Source organism: Magallana gigas, chromosome 1 (assembly GCF_963853765.1).
Source record: "Magallana gigas chromosome 1, xbMagGiga1.1, whole genome shotgun sequence".
NCBI classification, from domain to species: Eukaryota; Metazoa; Mollusca; class Bivalvia; order Ostreida; family Ostreidae; genus Magallana; species Magallana gigas.
The window spans coordinates 60,728,736-60,752,141 of NC_088853.1; the positions used below are offsets into that span (position 1 = coordinate 60,728,736).

Consider the following 23,406-nt stretch of genomic DNA (forward strand, 5'->3'; position numbering starts at 1 on the left):
TTAAATATGGAATTTAATTTGCGTAAAATGAGTGAATAAACTTGAAACTTGACGTAAAATTGGGTATAATAAACATTTAAATCTTGAATTTAAGTTGCGTAAAATGATTAGATTAAACTTGAAACTCGGCGTAAAATTCGATATAATAAACATTTATATGTGGAATATAAGTCGAGTAAAATGAGTGATTAAACTTGAAACTCGACGTAAAATGGTGTAAAATCATGTTTTAAATTTCGCGCATAATGAAGTTTAAATAACTTTTTACTTGTAGTTTACTTTGCGTTTAATTGTATATTAAATGTCATTAAATTTCGGCGTTTAATAAGAATTTTACGCCACTGAAAACTTCAAGTAAACTCCACATAAAATTTAAAATTAAATCCGCATTAATTGCCTAAATTTCACGTATAATATGGGATTTAATAGGAGTATAATTTGTGATTAAACGTCACTTTTCGTGCAGTGGTACGGGCACGATAAAACAAACCATTTTTAAACAAGTTGAGGTTTTATTTACATGCAGGCCGTAAAATAATAAGGGTCACAATATTGGTATAACCTCTTCTCAGTGGTAGTCAGATTCATTAAAAAGCAAACTCATTGCTGATTTTATTCATTTAGAAATTATTTTTTTTTGATTCTGAAAGAAAGATAAAAAATGATTAATCTGTTTGCCATAAATACCAATTTTTATCATAAGAATATTTTAACATTTGGATCCGCCGAATATTTCCATTTCCCTTCATTGTTTGGTGCCTGATTTGAAATAACGTTTCGAGGTATAATAAGTTGAGAATTTCCTCAAGCTGCATGTTCCGATTTGTCGGCCATTATAGTATCAAATAATTTTCCTTGCAAACCTAATGAATAATCTTACAAATTTATAGACGTATTTAAACGGAATTAAGTGCTCTCCTTTCAACGTTAGAAATATTCAAAGTAAATAAAAATAAATTTGGGGCATACAAAAACCCCCCAAAATACATCATTGGAATGTTTAAAAAAGGAAACCGTTGGGTTTCATCCTCCGAATGATTGAGTTTATTCATCCTGCATGTTTTGCAATGATTATAAACAACGTAAACATCAAAACTATTAATGAACAAATGTTCACTGCTTTATTTTTGCTTAAATAGTCATGCTGTATATTTTATATGTTATAATAGATTATATAAAAAAAAACAGATGTCAAAGTCGTAATACAATCATACTAGCTTCGACGTAAGGGGCCAGTTTAAACACGCGGCGAAATAACGCAAAACCCTTTTATGTCGATTATTTTGCGAATACACAACAAAACTTGTCTAATCCGGTGGAGGGTGGTTCTGAAAAAAAAATGGCCGGATTAGGCAACATCCGGTTTAGAGGATAATGTTGCAAATTAATTTTAGTATTTAATGCAGTAGGTCCTGATCGTGTATTCTTGCAAAATGTTCAATTGTTCTGAATTATATTAGATTTCATTTATCTTATTTACGGTACAAATTTTCATTTTAAATATTTTTTTTCAAACAATAAATCCATAACGGAATACATACGATGGAAATCCTTGAATTAAATCGTCGTTATTGATAATCTTTCAAACATCCGATTTACCTGAAAAGTGCATGCTTAACCGTAAATTGTTAAACAAAACATTAACAAGTCAACAGGTGGCTGAAATACCTGATGGCGAGAACTGTTTTGATGCAGGGAAACAATAGATAAATATTAATATAAATGAGAATTTTATATAAAAAAAAAAAAATTGAGCATTTTGACAGAATAATATGCAACTCTGTACGTGTAGCCATGCAACGGGGATAACAAACGATATCGGCAGTCTTACTCCCGCAGTATCCTGAATCACGGCCTGAAAAAAATGGGTGAACTATAATCTAATTATCCAATTGCAATTCATAACAAGACTTTACGGTATTAACTGAAAAAAGTTGCTTCTTTGGATCTATATTTACAGTTGTTTAAATCAATAGCAACGACAGAAAAATTGGTCAATAATTGAGCATTAATATCTCGCAGATGGCCGATCGATCGATAAGTGGACGGACTACGGGAGATAACTCTCACTAATAATATGCAGTAGGCTTTTTCATTGCGCCGGTTAACAGAATAGATAGGATCCGGATTGCACAAATTTTTTTTAAACAAAAATGATGGGAAAATGTCAAGGGGCTGAATAATGTCGCCGGATTGGGCAGCATGCCGTAATAAACAACATCCGGATTCAACGAGTTTCAACATGTACATAATTTTTTCATTGAAATATGGCTTAATTGACAGGGAAAATTACATGTACTGCAACGTATATTATTGCACACATACTTAGCATAACCATCGTTTAAAAGCGTACAATTATTTTATTGAAAATCGGACCAAGCAGCTTTAACATTAAGATTTACATGTGTAAGACACTTTATTTGTCATGTGCATGATCATGTGCATTAATTATTTTCAATACCGGCTTATTCTCCACAATGATCTACAATTCCATTCACAACTGTTGTCATTCAAAATCACATGAATTAAACAAAATTTAAAATTTTGTGTCGATCTCAACTGTTATGTATCCAAGAAATCGATTTTAACATGTGTTACGTAATTAGGTAATAACGTTTTTAGGGGTCAAACTTCATTTACAAATTACCATTTTTCCTTCGTAAACATTCACAGGATCGAAAACAGATTTCCTACGGATATTTATAATGGGGAATGTTTACATCTTTTCTCAATTTGGAAGTCTTTCGGAATATCTAGCACAATTTTTTAAAGTTATCATCCGGGCTTTATAATGGCTGATGCAATGCAAAATCCCCGTAGACGTTCTTTTTTTAGCCGTGTATTAAAACCTGACAAGCTAGAGGGAGCGTTTCAAAAGGGAAATCTTGGGATTTTTTCATACTATCGAATGAACATCGTCTGAATCAAGAGATATTTACAAATATCAAATAATTTAAGAGAATGTGTGGCAAAAATATCTTGGGACAGACTTTAGGTATAATACGTTTATATATCCTTACAATATAATGATTTTCTCATGCGTTACCTAACTAGGGATATTAGGGGCCAGAGGTAAAAAAGTTTAATCTTGTCTATTTCAATTGAAAGAAATGCAAGTATTTAAAAAAGCAACGTAAGAGAACTTATAAAAAGCATTACAGGTAAGCATTAGTACTTCACTCATATTTCCATATCATGTTTAGTTGTCGAAAATTAAAGTCGATGACGTGATTAACCTTTTAAAAATCGGACGGAAGACCTCCTCGTTGCTCGCAACGAGATCGTGTCTAGTTATTATTAAGGTCTTCCGTTTCCAAAGCAGGATGTAGTATGTAAAAGTTGAAGTATATTTAAAAAGCGTTCGGTAGGTGCGGGCACGATAAAACTAACCATTTTTAAAGAAGTTGAAGTATTATTTACATTCAGGCCGTAAAATAATAAGGGTCACAATATTGGTATAACCTCTTCTCAATGGTTGTCAGATTCATTAAAAAGCATACTAATTGCTGATTTTTTTAATTTATTAATCAAATGTTATTTTTGATTCTAAAAGAATATGTGAGTTTTAAAAAGTTTATGTACATGTGCATTCATTGTAAATATTTTGATTGTATTCGGACAGTTGAAAATCGAGTAGAGAACACATGGTTAAAAATAGAATTGGCTTTAAAATTTGTATATTGAAGCACACTTAAATATTTGATACATAAATTATATATATTAATAAAAACGTCTGTATGCTGTATTATGTATTTGCTGTCTGTTTAGGACTATTTTTCCCAAAAAAGAAGCGCTCGGCAATCGCGTAATTTTTTAACGTTCTGTAAAGTACAGCACCTGATTGGAGTACATGCTTACATATAGCCTATATTTTAAAAATGTTTACGTTTAACTAAGCGAAATTGTAGATGTCATGGAGTCAATAGGCAAATCAAATTCGCCAATCAGGCAATAGCAGTTAACTAATGCCTATGATTGATAATTTTACAAGGTAAATTAATACAAGTAAATATGAATTTTAAAGCACTCCCTGCTCCCCTGTTAAAAACTCCCGTTACCTGCTTTCTTTTATAAACGATTTTTGTGCACACATTTATTCGGAAATGGCTCAAATTTTGTTACACGGGTCCGATAAAAAGATGAAAGGATGACCCCTAAAATTTCTCTCCCACATATTTCAATAACGGTCTTAAATTTCAAACACTGGTTGAATAACATATAACTTATTTTGTACAAGTTGTATGTGCATGAATGGCAATGTTCATGTAACTAAACAAAAAATGACACTTTTTGAAATCTATAAGTTTCTGAATTCATCATTAAAACTAGTAATGTTAGACGGCCCATGCAGCAAGTTTTTCTAGTCGAGTCTTTCGTTCAACAGCGAATCGATGGTGAACATTTCAGCGGGGTTTACAACAAGAGGGTGAAACGACCACGAATTTTGACAGGTTTGGCTAAAAAGAGTTAAAGGAGATGGATACAAAACATAGGTGCGATTATATCTTGTAGGAGATAAAACATTATTAATTTATGTTTGCCAAAAATACAAATTTTTATCATAAGAATACTTTAACATTTATATCCGTCGATTATTTCGATTTCTCTTTATTGTTTGGTGCTTGATTTGAAATAACGTTTCGAGGTATAATAAGTTGAGAAATTTCTTTTAGCTGCATCTTCCGATTTGTCGGCTATTACATTATCAAATAATTTTCCTTGCAAACCAAATGAATGATCTTAAAAAGTTACAGATGTATTTTCACGGAATTGCTCTTCCTTCAACGTTAGAAATATTCAAAATAAATAAAAATAAATTTTGGGCATAACCCCCCCCCCTCCAAAAATACATCATCGGAATGTTTAAAAAAGAAAACGGTTGGGTTTCATCTTTCGAATGATTGGGTTTATTCCTCCTGCATGTTTTGCAATGATTATAAACAACGTAAACATAAAAAACTATTAATGAACAAATGTACACTGCTTTATTTTTGTTTTAATAGTCATGCTGGATATTTCATATGTTACAATAGATTATTTAAAAAAAGACAGATGTCAAAGTCGTAATACAATCATACTAGCTTCGACGTAAGGGGCCAGTTTAATCACGAGGCGAAATAACGCAAAACCCTTTTATGTCGAATATTTTGTGGATACACCAAAAATTGTCTAATCCGGCGGAGGGTGGTTCTGAAAAAAATGGCCGGATTAGGCAACATCCGGTTTAGAGGATATTGTTGCAAATTAATTAAAGTATTTAATGCAGTAGGTCCTGACCGTGTATTCTTGTAAAATTTTAAAATTGTTCTGAAATATATTAGATTTCATCGATCTTATTTATACGGTACCAATTTTCATTTTAAATTTTTTTTTTGAAACAATAAATCCATAACGGAATACATACGATTGAAATACTTTTTGAATCAAATCATCGTTATTGATAATTTTTCAAGCATCCGATCTACCTGAAAAATGCATGCTTAACCGTAAATTGTTAAACAAAACATTAACAAGTCGACAGGTGGCTGAAACACCTGATGGCGATAACAGTTATGATGCAGGGAAACAGTGGATAAATATAAATATAATGAGAATTTTATTTTTAAAAATTGAGCATTTTGACAGAATAATATGCAACTCAGTACGTGTAGCCATACAACGGGAATAACAAACAATATCGGCAGTCTTACTCTCACAGTATCCTGAATCACGGCCTTAAAAAATGGGGTGAACTATAATCTGATTATCTAATTTTTGCAATTCATAACAAGACTTTACGGTATTAACTGAAGTGATTTGCTAGTTTTGATCTATATTTACAGTTATTTAAATCAATAGCAACGACAAAAAAATTGGTCGATAATTGAGCATTTAAAATATCTCGCAGAAGGCCGACCGATTGATAAGTAGACGGACTACGGGAGATAACTCTCACTAATTATAAGCATAATGTTTTTTCATTTCGCCGGTTTACAGAATAGACAAGATCCGGATTGCACAATTTTTTTAAACAAAAATGGTGGGAAAATGTCAGGGGGCTGAATAATGCCGCCAGATTGGGCAGCATGCCGTAATACCCAACATCCGGATTCAACGAGTTTTAACATTTACATAATTTTTTCATTGAAATATGGCTTAATTGACCGGGAAAACTACTGCAACGTATATTATTGCACACATACAAGTACTTAGCATAACCATCGTTTAAAATCGTACAATTATTTTATTGAAAATTGGATCAAGCAGCTTTAACATTAAGATTTACATGTGTAAGACACTTTATTTGTCATACTAGTATGCTTGATCATGTGCATTAATTATGTTCAATACCCGCTTATTCTCCAAAATGATCTACAATTCCATTCACAACTGTGGTCATTCAAAATCACATGAATTAATCAAAATTTTAAATTTTGTGTCGATCTCAACTGTTATGTATCCAAGAAATCTATTGATTTTATCATGTGTTACGTAATTAGGTACTAACGTTTTAGGGGGTAAAACTTCATTAAGAAATTACTATTTTTCCCTCGTAAACATTCACAGGATCGAAAACAGATTTCCTACAGAGATTAATGATGGGAAATGTTTACATCTCTTCTCAATTCGGAAGTCTCACGGAATATCTAGCACAGTTTTTCAACGTTGTCATCCGGGCTTTATAATGGCTGATGCAATGCAAAATCCCCGTAGACTTTCTTTTTTTAGCCGTGTATTGAAACCTGACAAGCTAGAAGGGGACGTTACAAAAGGGAAGTTTTGGGATTTTTTCATACTATCGAATGAACCTCGTCTGAATCAAGAGATATTTACAAATGTCGAATAATTTGAGAAAATGTGTGGCAAAAATATCTTGGGACAGACTTTATGTATAATACGTTTATATATCCCAACAATATAATGATTTTCTCATGCGTTACCTAACTAGGGATATTAGGGGCCAGAGGTAAAATAATTTAACCTTTTCTATTTCAATTGGAAGAAATGCAGGTATTTAAAATAGCAACGTTAGAGAATTTATAAAAAGCATTACAGAAAAGCATTAGTACTTCATCCCTTTTTCCATATCATGTTTTGTTGTCGAAAATTAAAGTCGATGACGTCATTTCACCTTCTAAAAATCGGACGGAAGACCTCCTCGTTGCTCGCAACGAGATCGTGTCTAGTTAGGGTCTTCCGTTTCCAACGGAAGACCCTCTTGTTATTCTATTGTTAGGGTCTTCCGTTTTCAACGGAAGACCCTCTTGTTATTCTTCGGTTTCTTTTTATTATTATTATTAGGGTCTTCCGTTTTCAACGGAAGACCCTCTTGTTATTCTTCGGTTTCTTTTTATTATTAAGGTCTTCTGTTGGAAACGGAAGACCTTATTGTTTTTCTTCGGTTTTTTTTTCTCATTCTTCTCCTTTTTTTTTCTTACCGATTTTGTGTCAGCGATTACTCGGAAACTCTTTGATCGATTTTAATAAAATTTTCAGATCTTATTGATATTAGTTTAAACTTGATCGGAAATTTTTTTGGTTGATGACGTCATTTCCGTTTTTGAAATATCGACGTTTTCTTGATTTTCAGAGGGACGGCTTGTCCAAGAGAGTTATGAAAAACTATAAAAGATATTTAGTTCAAATTTTCAGGAATGATAGACAAAAGATTGTAGATATGTAATAAGGCATTAATCACTTTAAGGCACAAAAGGCGCTAAAGCTCGGTAGGGCTCGAAAAATGAGGTTAAAAAAGTGTTGTGATTTTGCCTGGTTTTCTTAGATTATCTTTTTTCTCACAAATATTTTGTTAAGACATGTAGAAGAAAAAAATTTATATTTACAAGATCTTTTGTTTGACACCTACAAAAAGGGGCTGGCCCCTCAAATTAAGGGCCTAGAACCCTTCAAAGTTTTCACTTTATAACTCAAAATTGGTTAAGATTTTAATATGGCTGTCGTTGCAAAAGTTGTTCATTATGGTCTTATTAATGTCGTAACAATAATATTTTGTTCGGGTATTGCGTAATATGAGTGTAAAAAGCCAGACTTGTTACCATGTATTTGTGTTTTATTTGGCAAATAAACGGGATATTTGTGCGTATAACTGACATAAAGGATACCCGTTTATATACGGAAAGTGTTTAAACATTTTAGTTATTTTCTAGTGAAACACATTACGGATGAAAGAACTGTTTCTATGCAATTCATTTGAGTCGCATTTAAAATCTAGCTGTATTCCGAGCTGTGTATGTGAACAGTTACGTATCCACCCTTGCCCGCAGCCGATGAAATAGGTCACGACTGGACTAGCGAGCGGGTCTGCCATTATCAAATACACAAGATTTGCGTCTTGCTGTAATGCACACATGGATTTTTATATGTAGCTGCAAACACAAAACTTCCGATATTAGTGATTTTAATAGTAAATAAAAAAAGATTATACCTTTACCTACTACCATAGACAGTGTACTAGCTTGCATTCGGAAAGTGTTGAAACAGTGTAATTCTTTTCTAGGGAAACACATTATGGGTAAAAGAATTACTTCTATGCAATGTATTTGAGTCGCATTTAAAATCTAGCTGTATTCCGAGCTTCATGTATGTAAACAATTATACGTATCCGATCCTTGCCGGCGGCCGAGGAAATGGGTCGCGGCTGGACTAGCGAGCGGTCTACCGTTATCCAATACACAAGATATGCGCCTTGCTGTAATACACACACGGGTTTATTTATTTTGCTGCAAACACAAAGAATTCAGATTTAAACGATATTAAAGAGTAAATGGAAAAAGATTATACCATTACCTACGAAGTATTGCTGTTTTGCTCTTGTAATAAAAAAAAAAAATAGATTGTATGACTGTCATTGAAAAAGGGGCGTTCTTTGTGATCTTGTCTATGTCATGAAATAGTTTTATTGTTGGAAAATAAAATTTAGTTATCAAACTGCAAACATTTCAAACCCACCACGTTGAGTGTACATTTTCATAACACGGGACAAGGAGAAGCCGCGCTAGTGGACAGCCGATTCGCTGTAGGACACATGCTTCTCGTGTTTATACGTTATCCCACATTTTAATGCTCTTTGATTCGTTGTTATTTTCATTTCCAATGATATCGGTTAACGATGCATCAAACCATTGATTTAAATCATAGTAAAAAACTGCCATCAATGAATATAATACGTTTTACAGTCGTACGATGAAATGTAAATAAATTCACCTGTTTCTATTTGTGACATTTTGCTGCTGAGAATTAAATGCATTACACTACCAATTTCAACAAAATATTGGCGATATTCACATAAGTATCTGTAATCTATGATAATGTGATTCTTCATTTGTCTAACAAAGTATTAGAATTTTTTATGAGTTGAGAGAGAGAGAGAGAGAGAGAGAGAGAGAGAGAGAGAGAGAGAGAGAGAGAGAGAGGGTTAAGCAGGATGTAGTAAGTAAAAGTTGAAATATTTTTAAAAAACGTTCGAGATAAGGCAGCTTAAGAAGTACAATTTTACATGCTTGTGGTAGGTGCGGGCACGATAAAACTAACCATTTTTAAAGAAGTTGAAAAATTATTTACATTCAGGCCGTTTAATAATAAGGGTCACAATATTGGTATAATAACCTCCTCTCAATGGTGGTCAGATTCATTAAAAAGCATACTCATTGCTGATTTTATTAATTTATTATTAATCAAATTTTATTTTTTTTTTGATTCTGAAGAATATGTGAGTTATAAAAAGTTTATGTACATGTGCATTCATTGTGAATATTTTGATTGTATTCGGACAGTTAAAAATCGAGTAGAGTACACATGGTTAAAAATAATACTTAGTAGATTAATTATCTAATACAAATCGAATTGGCTTTAAATTTTGCATATTCAAGCACACTTAAATAGTTTATACATAAATTATATATATATTAATAAAAACGTCTGTATGCTGTATTATGTATTCACTGTCTGATTAGGACTATTTTTCCCAAAAAAGAAGCGCTCGGCAATCGTGTTATTTTTTAAACGTTCTGTAAAGTACAACACCTGATTGGAGTACATGCTTATATATATAGTTTTTTTTAAAATGTTAACGTTTAACCAAGCTAAATTGTAGATGTCATGGAGTCAATAGGCAAATCAAATTCGCCAATCAGGCAATAGCAGTTATCTAATGACTATGATTGATAATTTTACACGGTACATTAATATATGTCAATATGAATTTTAAAGCACTCCCTGCTCCCCTGTTTAAAGCTCCCGTTACCTGCATTCTTTTATTTACGATTTTTGTGCACACAGTTATTCGGAAATGGCTCAAATTTTGTTACACGGGCCCGATAAAAAGATGAAAGGATGACCCCTAAACTTTCTTTCCCAAATATTTCAAGAACGGTCTTAAATTTCAAACACTGGTTGAATAACATATAACTTATTTTGTACAAATTTTATGTGCATGAATGACAACGTTCCTGTAACTTAACAAAAAATGACACTTTTTGAAATCTATAAGTTTCTGAATTCATCATTAAAATTAATAATGTTAGACGGTCCATGCAGCAAGTTTTTCTAGTCGAGTCTTTCGTTCAACAGCGAATCGATTGTGAACATTTCAGCGGGGTTTAAAACAAGACGGTGAAACGACCACGAATTTTTACAGATTTGGCTAAAAAGAGTTTAAAAGAGATGGATACAAAACACAGGTGCGATTATATCTTGTAGGAGATAAAAAATGATTAATTTATGTTTGCCAAAAATACCAATTTTTATCATAAGAATACTTTAACATTTATATCCGCCGAATATTTCCATTTCCCTTTATTGTTTGGTGTCTGATTTGAAATAGCGTTTCGAGGTATAATAAGTTGAGAAATTTCTTTAAGCTGCATGGTCCGATTTGTCGGCCATTACAGTATCATATAATTTTCTTTGCAAACCAAATGAATGATCTTACAAAGTTATAGATGTATTTACACGGAATTGCTCTCCCTTCAACGTTAGAAATATTCAAAATAAAAAAAATATTGGGCATACAAAAAAACCCTCAAAATACATCATTGGAATGTTTAAAAAAGGAAACCGTTGGGTTTCATCCTTCGAATGATTGGGTTTATTCATCCTGCATGTTTTGCAATGATTATAAACAACGTAAACATAAAAACTATTAATGAACAAATGTACACTGCTTTATTTTTGTTTAAATAGTCATGCTGTATTTTTCATATGTTATAACAGATTATATAAAAAAAGACAGATGTCAAAGTCGTAATACAATCATACTAGCTTCGACGTAAGGGGCCAGTTTAAACACGAGGCGAAATAACGCAAAACCCTTTTATGTCGATTATTTTGTTGATATACACAAAAATTGTCTAATCCGGCGGAGGGTGGTTCTGAAAAAAAAATGGCCGGATTAGGCAACATCCGGTATAGAGGACATTGTTGCAAATTAATTTTAGTATTTAATGCAGTAGGTCCCGATCCTGTATTCTTGTAAAATTTTCAATTGTTCTGAAATATATTAGATTTCATCGATCTTATCAATACGGTACCAATTTTCATTTTAAATTATTTTTTTGAAACAATAAATCCATAACGGAATACATACGATGGAAATACTTTTTGAATCAAATCATCGTTATTGATAATTTTTCAAACATCCGATCTACCTGTTAAAGTGCATGCTTAACCGTAAATTGTTAAACAAAACATTAACAAGTCAACAGGTGGCTGAAGGTGGCGAGAACTGTTATGATGCAGGGAAACAATGGATGAATATTAATATAATGAGAATTTTATTTTAAAAAAAATTAGCATTTTGACAGATCTAGAATAATATGCAACTCTGTACGTGTAGCCATACAATGTACAACGGGGATAACAAACAATATCGGCAGTCTTACTCTCACAGTATCCTGAATCACAGCCTGAAAAAATGGGGTGAATTATAATCTAATTATCTAATTTTTGCAATTCATAACAAGACTTTACGGTATTAACTGAAATGAGTTGCTAGTTTGGATCTATATTTACAGTTATTTAAATCAATAGCAACGACAGAAAAATTAGTCGATAATTGAGCATATAAAATATCTCGAAAAAGGCCGACCGATCGATAAGTAGACGGACTACGGGAGATAACTCTCACTAATTATAAGCAGTATGTTTTTTTCATTTCGCCGGTTTACAGAATAGACAGGATCCGGATTGCACAATTTTTTAAAAACAAAAATGATAGGAAAATGTCAAGGGGCTGAATAATGTCGCCGGATTGGGCAGCATGCCGTAATACACAACATCCGGATTCAACGAGTTTCAACATGTACATAATTTTTTTCATTGAAATATGGCTTAATTGACCGGAAAAACTACTGCAACGTATATTATTGCACACATACTTAGCATAACCATCGTTTAAAAGCATACAATAATTTTATTGAAAATTGGACCAAGCAGCTTTTACATTAAGATTTACATGTGTAAGACACTTTATTTGTCATGTACATGATCATGTGCATTAATAATGTTCAATACCCGCTTATTCTCCAAAATGATCTACAATTCCAATCACAACTATGGTCATTCAAAATCACATGAATTAATCAAAATTTAAATTTTGTGTCGATCTCATCTATTATGTATCCAAGAAATCTATTGATTTTATCATGTGTTACGTAATTAGGTATTAACGTTTTTAGGGGGTCAAACTTCATTTGGAAATTACTATTTTCCTTCGTAAACATTCACAGGATCAAAAACAGATTTCCTACGGAGATTTATAATGGGGAATGTTTACATCTTTTATCAATTCGGAAGTCTCACGGAATATCTAGCACAATTTTTCAACGTTTTCATCCGGGCTTTATAATGGCTGATGCAATGCAAAATCCCCGTAGACATTCTTTTTTTAACCGTGTATTGAAACCTGACAAGCTAGAGGGGACGTGACAAAAGGGAAATCTTGGGATTTTTTCGAATGAACCTCGTCTGAATCAAGAGATATTTACAAATATCGAATAATTTGAGAAAATGTGTGGCAAAAATATCTTGGGACAGACTTTATGTATAATACGTTTATATATCCCAACAATATAATGATTTTCTCATGCGTTAACTAACTAGGGATATTAGGGGCCAGAGGTAAAATAGTTTAATCTTTTCTATTTCAATTGGAAGAAATGCAGGTATTTAAAAAAGCAACGTAAAAGAACTTATAAAAAGCATTACAGAAAAGCATTAGTTCTTCACCCCTATTTCCATATCATGTTTTGTTGTCAAAAATTAATGTCGATGACGTCATTTCACCTTCTAAAAATCGGACGGAAGACCTCCTCGTTGCTCGCAACGAGATCGTGTCTAGTTATTAGGGTCTTCCGTTTCCAACGGAAGACCCTCTTGTTTTTCTTCGGTTTCTTTTTATTAGGGTCTTCCGTTTCCAGAACGGAAGACCCTTTTGTTTTTCTTCGGTTTCTTTTTATTATTATTATACTTTTTCTTTTTTTTCTGACTCCTTTTTTGCTTCATAACTCAAAAAGTTTTCAACTGATTTCAATGAAATTTCCAGAGATTTTAGCAAGATATCGTCCCTCAAAGATGTTAAAATTTTAAAGACAACGTCACTTCCGTTTTGACGTTACGTCATTTTTAAAATTTTAAAAAAGTCATTTTGTCCGGGACTTTTCTCAAAAATGCTTAAAGATAGAGGCTTGAAATTTTCAATGGTTATGATTTGGTCGATTTACCTCTGTAATGAGGCTATATAATAAATATTCGTCACTTCCGGTCGAAACCGGAAGCGAATCAAATTTTTCGAAAAATTGAATTTTTTGATCAAACAAAAAACGTATACGTAGTTTATAGAGCTTTTTATGCTGAATCTAATGCTGAAAACCGTTTGAAATTTGGAGGATGCAATAAAGAGATATCGGGGTTTAAAAACTGATTTTCCCGGAAATTTTGATGCCGCGTTCTTGGTTTTAAAAATAGTGCAAAATTCACACTGAAAGTAACTTCTACTGTAACAATTCGTACTGATAATAAAACTTTATAAAAAAACATAAAATTCGATGCATATTGTAGAGTTTGCAAAGCTTAATACAAAACTTAAATTCGTTTTAAAATCGGATACTGCATTGCAGAGATATCGCGGTTTAAATATTGATTTTTCCGGAAATGTTGATTCCTCGTTATTGGTTTAAAAAATAGTGCAAAATTCACACTGAAAGTAACTCCTGCTGAAAAGATTTCGTACAGGTCATAAAACCGAACTCCTTTTTTATATAGTTAATCAGAATGTTTATTGAAACAATTTCGTTAATTCGGTCGATAATTACGTTGTTAGTTTTTATTAGTCTTAATAGTTTTAATCGAAATAATTATCGTACGATTCACCATGTCAACTCGCCATGTTTTGACTGCGCGCTGCGAACAACAGCTGATCATAGCGGTGTGTCAGAAGAATGGCCTGCAAGGCGGCGATAGTGGAAATTTCAGCTCAACTAACGTATGACAGATTATAAAGGTATGTTTCAATACAGGATATATCGTATTGACTTTTTCTTTTCAAAGTGTTTGTGCACTTTTCAATCTATTCCGACCTTCCTCTGACTCTAACCTCCGCTTAAAGGTCATATGAAACGATTTTTAACACTATGATTTTCTTTCATGAATATAAAGCTTGGTATAAACAAATGTTAAAATACATGATGTAAGATTTTTTTGCCTTTGCATTACTGAGAAATAACCGTGAAAACTGAGCACCTGAGAAAATTCTTGCCCGCTTATCGTTCTTGATTTTGTGGATTTATGACGTCACAAAGACCCACCGATGTAAACAATGCATCAAAACTAGTGTAATTTTACAGTAGTTTATCGATTAAATTTTAGTAATTTTTGCATATATGAACGTGTCTTTCTTTTCAAATGAGATCATTTGATTTCGTAGTAGCCTACAGATGACTTAGTTTTAATTGGTCGTTAATAAATAAATCTAATATCAGCTTCTCACTAGAGTAATATCATGATGAAGATCCCGTCCTGGAGTGGAAATTTAACGAAAGAAATGCTCCAACATTTACAGCTGATTAATGAATTATCCTTATCCTTTTGAAATAGAAACATCATTTTCTTCTTCGGTACGTATAATGATTGAGCTACATTTAAAGGGAATTAAAGCATTTAAATTGATTTGATTTATTGTGTCACATAAAAAAGTATATAAGGCAGGCGAATGAAAATGTTTGAGACATTGTGTACATAGTTTGTATTTAAGAGCTGCTATAAAATGCCGAAAAAATATTCTTAAATTTTATTTCAAAATAATATAAATTTCTGACTTATTGATATATACATGTCGCAATATCTTTAGAAAATACTTTGTGTACACGTGTATTAACGTTTTAATAAATTAGATCGCGGAAATATGGCATTTAATGATTTAGAAATGGATCGGTAAAATAAATCGGTTGTTATATAAAAATAGTTGTGAACGAATGTGAAGATAATCAACAGATTTTATTAAGAACAAGCATCAATAATGATAAAAAACCGAACGAAAACATTGCGGAAGAAAGTGAGATAAAAGGGATCTGTGAGTAAACACCGAACATACACGTTTTAAAATCAAAACACCGCACATTCAAGTACACGTTTCAAAAACAAAACATTTGAAGAAATTTCTCTTAGACTAAAAATAATTAAATGATAACATATTTGTGAATTTGAAAGTGAAACAAACAATATAATCGTGAAGCGAATGGGGCACAATGAGGCCTACAAGTTGTTTTGAAAAAAAATCTTAATGAATTGCATGAACATGCAAATGGGAAAAAACGATCAGACTTATTTTTGAATTTGTTAATTTCATTAAAAAGATCAAAATAAAAGATATAAATATGCTTATATTAAAATTATATTATACTTGCATGTGGATCTATGAAGAAAATCATTTATTCTCCGTGCAGTCTCGAAACTGAATATCATTATGTACACGCTATTACATGTAAATAAAAACGCACACGATTTCATTTCTTGAGAGAAAAAATGCTGACGTGGTTGATTATTGTATAATTATACAAGTTTTTATATAAAATAGTATTTTTTTTCTTTTAAAATGCTGCAAAATGACATGGATATTTGTATTCACAACACAGCTTTATAAGGCGATTGGGTCTTACTGACGTCATAAGCAAGGGAGGTAAGCCGCGTAAGTCAATGTTCCTTTTCCCGATTAAGTAATTTTGATCGACTGTGGCGCTCACATTTTGCATAAAATATCCAAAAAACAATGTCAGTCTTATTAAATAGGCACTTATGAACTCATTCCCGTATATAACTCAATATGGTCAGGATATCGTTTCATATGACCTTTAAGCGCTTTTGACGTGCGTAACAATATAAAAGCGGGCATTTGAGTCAGAGAAATCTCGGGATATTATCTGTCCAATGTATTTTCACGTGTATGTTTTGCACACTACTCTTTTGAATTTCTATTTATTATTATGTACATGTATGTCTTATTTTGTATTGAACAACACACCACACACTGTAAAAATGTGCAGTTAAAAGGGCTGGGGGTCCAAAGGCACACAAGAGTAGAATGTTGTAATTAGAGTGTATGTTTACATGATGATAACTTTACCCTAAATATTTGAATATAGCAGATCTTTACCATATCACCTCCACTTAATTAATGAATTAAAGAACTCAGACAGGCTTGTGCTTAATAAATAAATATATTTGACATGGTAAATATTCAGTCTAATTAAAATTATAACTTTTGTCTGGCTCGCCGTTATATATGATTATTGCCTGTATGTAAAACATGTAAAACAGAGTGCAAGATGAAAAGAACTTTAAGTTCAGATTTTAGATTTATGTTCCCTGATATCTATAAAACATTTTTCTCAAGATTTGATTATTTCACAGAACCATTGTAAACTCTTTGAGATTAGTTTATCTTTTATATACATGTACCGGTATATTGAATTTTATTGATTCATTTTAGGTAAACTTTACATGCAGAACACATCTACATTGTAAACAATTTTTACAGTAAGACTAATGTATGTAATAATTTTTACTACATGTGCCTCAGATCTCTCTCTCTCTCTCTCTCTCTCTCTCCCTCTCTCATGCTTTTAATCTTGGCAAAGCATCACAGAGCAACATCATTTTGTGCATATCTCTATCTAGTAAAAGAAATCAACAATGCTTTAAATTTCAAAATGAGCATGTATTATCGTGCAATCCCTCATTTTTTCATTGTGCAACTAAAATCCAAAGCTTTGAAAAATTGTTTATGGAATTTTATACATACTAAACATAATATTGTTTTTTAAACCTGTCATTAATAAGAAAAGAGAAAAAAATCCTCGCTAAATTTATTTCCAAAAAAAACCCAGTAGAATTCATTTAATAAAAAATGGTATAATAGCAGAAAATTATACTTTGAGGCTGTTCAGATGAAATACTGTAAGTCGTTTTAATTCCACGGTGTTAAAATTTCATGATTTTTACTAAGGTATCGATTGCGATGGTTTTAATTTCACGCTGCTTAAAAATTCAATTGATCAGAATAGAAGCATTTAAATTTCATAATATTTGGTTAAAGTGTTCAAACTAATGCTTCTTAGGAAAATCAAAAAATAGGGGGATGGTATACATGTAAGAGTATTTCTAAGTGATGTGATGCTTTTGTCATGATAATATCATGTATATGTATGTAGTTTTGAATAAGGTTTCTTATTTAGGGAGGTTGAACAACAGTTGACCTTTAAAAGATTAGGTAAAGATGCTTTATTTATGGAGAGCCCTATGAATCTGTGTTAAATAGAGGAAAGTGGAAATGCTGGGTTCACTTAAATGGCCATATTTTTCTTAATCCTTAATGGAATTGGCAAAATGAGGTATACTTTTTCTCAGAATAGCATAAGCTTTGTAAGTTTAAGACAAGATGACTTTTCAGAGAATGTTAGTGTAAGTTTCAAGACTATATGGTATTTTCAGATTTCTCATTTAACTGTAATTTTGAGTGGATTTTGTACCAAAAGTAGTCTATTTTGGGAAAATGGATGATTTTGTTGGTTATATATGTCATTACATGATTTATTAGCTATAATATACAAGGGAAGTAACTCCCTTTTAAATGTGTAGAATGACCACCACTAGAGTAAATTGGCTTAGAAAGTAGGTATTTCCTATCCTGATGACAATTAAAAGGCTTAAGTTAATTACCGAGATAAGAATTAATACTGTAAAAGAGTTTTGATCAATTGAATTATTTAAATGATAAATTTGCAGCAATTTTGCTGTCTGATTTCATGAAATAACATTAAGCAACCTGACTTATATAACTCAATTTTTTTAAAACAGCATATTTTTCTTTCAAATAAAATTCACATGTGGACAAATGCAGTTATCAAAGTATACAATATGTCAAAAAACTCAAGTTTTTGCTCCTTCCTATCCAAAAGTGATATTTTAGATATATTCACAGAATTCAAAAAGCCACCCCCTCTTTCCAATTGTCTCCATTACCATTACATGTTGGATATGTAAATGTACATTTGACCTTGAAATAACATCTGCTATAATAATTACTCTCGAAATGATCAAAAAACAACATATTTTTGCCCTTTTATTGTATACCCCGGTATATGCATCAAAAATGTAGGAAAACATGTAAAATTTGAACATTTAATTACCATGGAATTCTCATCCGTCCCCAGGTTCCCGGTTGTGTTTGAATTTCATTTTAATAAAGAGCAGACATCACACTTGTAGGTCTTACTATTTTAGCAAAGTTAAAAGGAGACTAGAAACCAGAATAAATAAGATATTCACTAAATATGATTACAAGCTTACTGTTTCATGAAAACAAGAAATCACATGTATGGCGGCATGTCTTTTTGTGAAAAAAAAATGTTACATTTCATCCATTTATCAAGAAAAGATCAATTTTCAATATCAGTTATGGTTGTTTTCAAATATGTGTGAGAAATGACTCAAGGGAATTGCCACAAGTTTCATAATATTAGGTTAAGGTAACTCCATACTCGTAAAATTCTCTGATGAAAGTTGAAAAACCGAATTGAATTCAACTTAATAGACTTTAATTTCATCAATTGTTAGAAAAAATATACATGTCATCACACTTTTTGAGATGCCAGATAAACATAAACTAAAGCACATTTTAGCATCAGAAAACCATATTTTTTTGGTTAAAAAATAAAAATTTTGTAGGCAGAAATTTGTTTATCTTGTTTAATTTTATTGTCAACTTTATCAGAAAACTAAAACTACAAAAATCTTTTAAAATTCATTGTTGGAATAAGAAAAAATATGGCATTTAGACATACAACTGATAGAAAAGTAAGAAAAAGAGTTATTTCCCCTTAGCATCGATAAAATGTAAAAGAAATTGGAAATTTTGCATAAAATTAAGCTGCGAAAATATCTTGAACCTACCAATAATTCTAATTACTTCTGTGTTATTATATTCGCATAAAATAGATAAAACTATCTTGCACAAATTTTAAAGAACTCAAAGTTTTACAAAAAAGTATGACATTACAGAACACTGGATCTACTTTAAAGTGTTCAAACTAATGCTTCTTAGGAAAATCAAAAAATAGGGGGAGGGTATACATGTAAGGGTATTTCTAAGTGATGTGATGCTTTTGTCATGATAATATCATGTATATGTATGTAGTTTTGAATAAGGTTTCTTATTTAGGGAGGTTGAACAACAGTTGACCTCTAAAAGATTAGGTAAAGATGCTTTATTTATGGAGAGCCTTATGAATCTGTGTTAAATAGAGGAAAGTGGAAATGCTGGGTTCACTTAAATGGCCATATTTTTCTTAATCCTTAATGGAATTGGCAAAATGAGGTATACTTTTTCTCAGAATAGCATAATTAGCTTTGTAAGTTTAAGACAAGATGACTTTTCAGAGAATGTTAGTGTAAGTTAAAGGTAGCAAGGGACAGTTTCGGATAAAGTACCCGTCAATATTTTTGTAAAATTGAGAGTTGCTGTACTTGAAGGCTCATGAGTGTTGCTAAAATTCATGAAATGATTTTTAATGATTATCATTAGTTAGAGGGATATCTCTTGTTGAAATTGATATTCAGTATGTAGGCCCCATATGTTAGGTACATGAGATTCAGAAGTAAAATGCGAAATCTGTGGCTATGACTGTTGTGTTGACTTTAGACAGTGAAAATGCAAGTTACAGATGGGAGGGTAAATAACACGAAAAGTAGGTGGATGGGACATTATAAACTAAACACCGGTAAGTTTCTGACATGTGATGGTGCAACATGCACATGGTACAGAAGGTCAACCCTTTGCAGGGAATTGGCTGGGGGAGGTCTAAAAAGCTGAAAAATTAGCAAAATATGGAAGGGTCAATATCTCATAAAAACCAGTATGTAGAAAATTTTACAGGTTTTGACTAGTAATTTTCTTCAGAAATTGGTGATTGGCCTTATAAAGAGTGAATTAAAGGTATTTGTGGTGAATGGGAACTGAGGAAATTCTAGTTACAGGGTTCCGAAGACACAAGTCCCCAGGCTACAATGAAATGTATAAAAAAAAACTGTCCTGTGCCATCTAATGTCATGAATCGGGATATGTCATACTAATTACACTGCATGCATGTTCAGTGTATTTTTTTTTCAGAAATACTATGCATGTGTTAATGTAAACACAGCTATTATTAGTACCGGTACATGTATTAACACAGCCTATTGATTTTTTTAATTTCAGCTATTGGTGGCCACATGGTTTTTACCTGTTGATTCTTTTCAGCTCTTAAGGTTAACCTGTCACCTCTACCCACATGCATATTCCTTATTGTGTTCTACAGACTATTTACCAGTAATTCAAATTAAATCGGATAATTAATGAACAGTTACTGTAATGGAACTTTAAGAAAGCATCATGCCTTGATGTAGTTTGTGTTTGATAAGAAATTATAACAAACAAAATTATGGCTGTTTAAAGTAATTTACAATTGTTAGCTGTGAAAATTTGTTTTTCAATAAAAGTATGCAATTATGTTTCCTTTATTTTATTTTTAGCTCACCTGAGCCAATTTGTCGTTGTCATTGTTGTAAACTTTTCATATTTTCATCTTCTTCTCAAGAAGCACTGGGCAGATTTCAACCAAATTTGGCACTAAGCACCACTAGGTAAAGGGGGTTCAAGTTTGTTCAAATGAAGGGCCACACCCTCTTTAAAGGGGAGATAATTGAGAATTGTTGAAAATTTGTTGGTATTTTTCAAAAACCTTCTTCTCAAAAACTATTCGGCCTGAAATGCTTAAACTTGTGTGGAGGCATCCTCAGGTAGTGTAGATTCAAGTTTGTTCAAATCATTGTCCCCAGGGATAGGGAGGGGTCACAAAAGGGGGATCAAGTTTTACATAGGAATATATAGAAAACATCTTTTAATATCTTCTTCTCAAAAACTATTAGGCCAGAAAAGCTAAAATTAAAGTGGAAGCATCCTCAGGTAGTGTAGATTCAAGTTTGTTCAAATCATAGTCCCAGGTGGTATGGTGGGGCCACAATGGATTTTTACATAGGAATATATAGAGAAAATCTTTAAAAATCTTTTTCTCAGAAACTAATCAGCCAGGAAAGCTGAAACTTATGTGGAAGCATCCTCAGGTAGTGTAGATACAAAGTTGTGAAAATCATGACCCCGGGGTAGGTTTGGGCCACAATGGGTGGGGGGGTCAAAGTTTAACATAGGAATATATAGAGTAAATATTTAAAAATCTTCTTCTCTGAAACTAATCAGCCAGATGATTCTTTATAATTGTTAAGACTTTGGCCCCAGGACAGTTCTTTGGCCTCACAAGAAGGTTCAGAGTTTGATGTAGGTTTATATCCCATATATAAACTATTGTTAAGGATCTTTTTGAGAACTGCAATACTCAACATGCGATATGACTATAAAATCAATATAAAATCATCCTTTTAGAAAAGGAACTAATGATCATAAACATAAGAATATTTAGGGGGGGGGGGATGAATTTTATTTAAACAGGATCTACATGTATTATTGTACATTGTCCAGATAGTTTGCATTGTGACTCCATTAAGCTGATTTTATCATACCTATTGTTCCTCAGGTGAGCGATGTGGCCCATTTGCCTCTTGTTTTAGTTTTTCATTGTTTTTCAATATTAAAAATTAAACATATGTAACTTACGGTAATTTTCATGGTGAGTACGATGCATAACAGATATCGGGGTTTAAAAATTGATTTTTCGGAAATTTTGATTCTGCGTTTTTGGTTTCAAAAATAGCGTAAAGTTCAAACTCGTACCAAAAATAATTCGATTTTTGTTAAGTACTTTGACACCTTCGGAATTATTTTTTTTGTTAAGTCGTTCTTAGAATCGTTAAGAATTTTGTTAATTCGTACATAGTATCGTTCGTATTTTTTATCTTTTAGTTTTAGTTGCTCTTGTTTTTTATTTAAACACTCTGCTTCTTGCAGGAACATCAAGCTTTACTCTTTACATTAACGGAAGACCCACTCGTTGCTTTGCAACGAGCTTTGCTCTAGTTATTATTTTATTTTTTATTTTTTTTCTGACTCCTTCTCGGCTTTATATCTCAAAAAGTTTTCATCCGATTTCAATGAAATTTTCAGAGCTTTTGTAAAGTTACCGTGCGTCAAAGATGTTAAAGTTTCAGGATTTACGTCACTTCCGTTCAAATTTGGCGGCCATTTTTGAATTTTAAAAAAGTGATTTTGTCCGGAAGAAATCTCCGTAAACTTTAAAGATATCGCTTTAAAATTTTTACTGATGATAGGTGTATCAATTCTCTAATGTACTGGGGGGTTTAAAATTTTGTTCATCAATTTTGCTCCAAACCGGAAGCAGTTCCAATTTTTGGAAATTTTCTTTTTTTTGAACAAAATAAGACAATACTACAGTCTGATAGAACTTGCCATGGTGAATTCAAATCTGAAATCCCTTTGAAAATCGGACGATTCATTACAGAGATATGGGGGTTTGAAAATTGATTTTTCCGGAAATTTTGATTCCGCGTCCTTGGTTTTAAAAATAGCGTAATGTTCAAAGTAAAATTAATTCGTACCAAAAATAATTGTTAAGTCGTGCTTGAACACATTCGGATTTTTTTTTGTCAAGTCGTTCTTGAAATCAGAAAGGTTTTTGTTAATTCGTACTTAAAATCATTCGGATTTTGTTCAGTCGTACCAGGAATAATTCGATTTTTTAATCTTTTAATTCAAGTCACTCTTGTTGTTGGTTGGTTTAAGAGCTCTGCTTCTTACAGGGACTTCCGGCTTTACTTTCGATATTAACGGAAGACCCACTCGTTGCTTTGCAACGAGCTTTGCTCTAGTTATTATTATTCTTTTTCTTTTCTTCTGACTCCTTTTTG

General features: G+C 32.1%; 1 long non-coding RNA gene across 1 annotated transcript; it reads left to right on the plus strand.

Annotated features, from left to right (window-relative positions):
* Nucleotides 1–14,056: 14,056 nt before the first annotated feature.
* Nucleotides 14,057–21,037, plus strand: LOC136273713 (uncharacterized). Its single transcript, XR_010711943.1, has 2 exons — nucleotides 14,057–14,497; nucleotides 20,747–21,037. It is a non-coding gene; the product is annotated as an uncharacterized lncRNA (long non-coding RNA).
* Nucleotides 21,038–23,406: the final 2,369 nt, after the last annotated feature.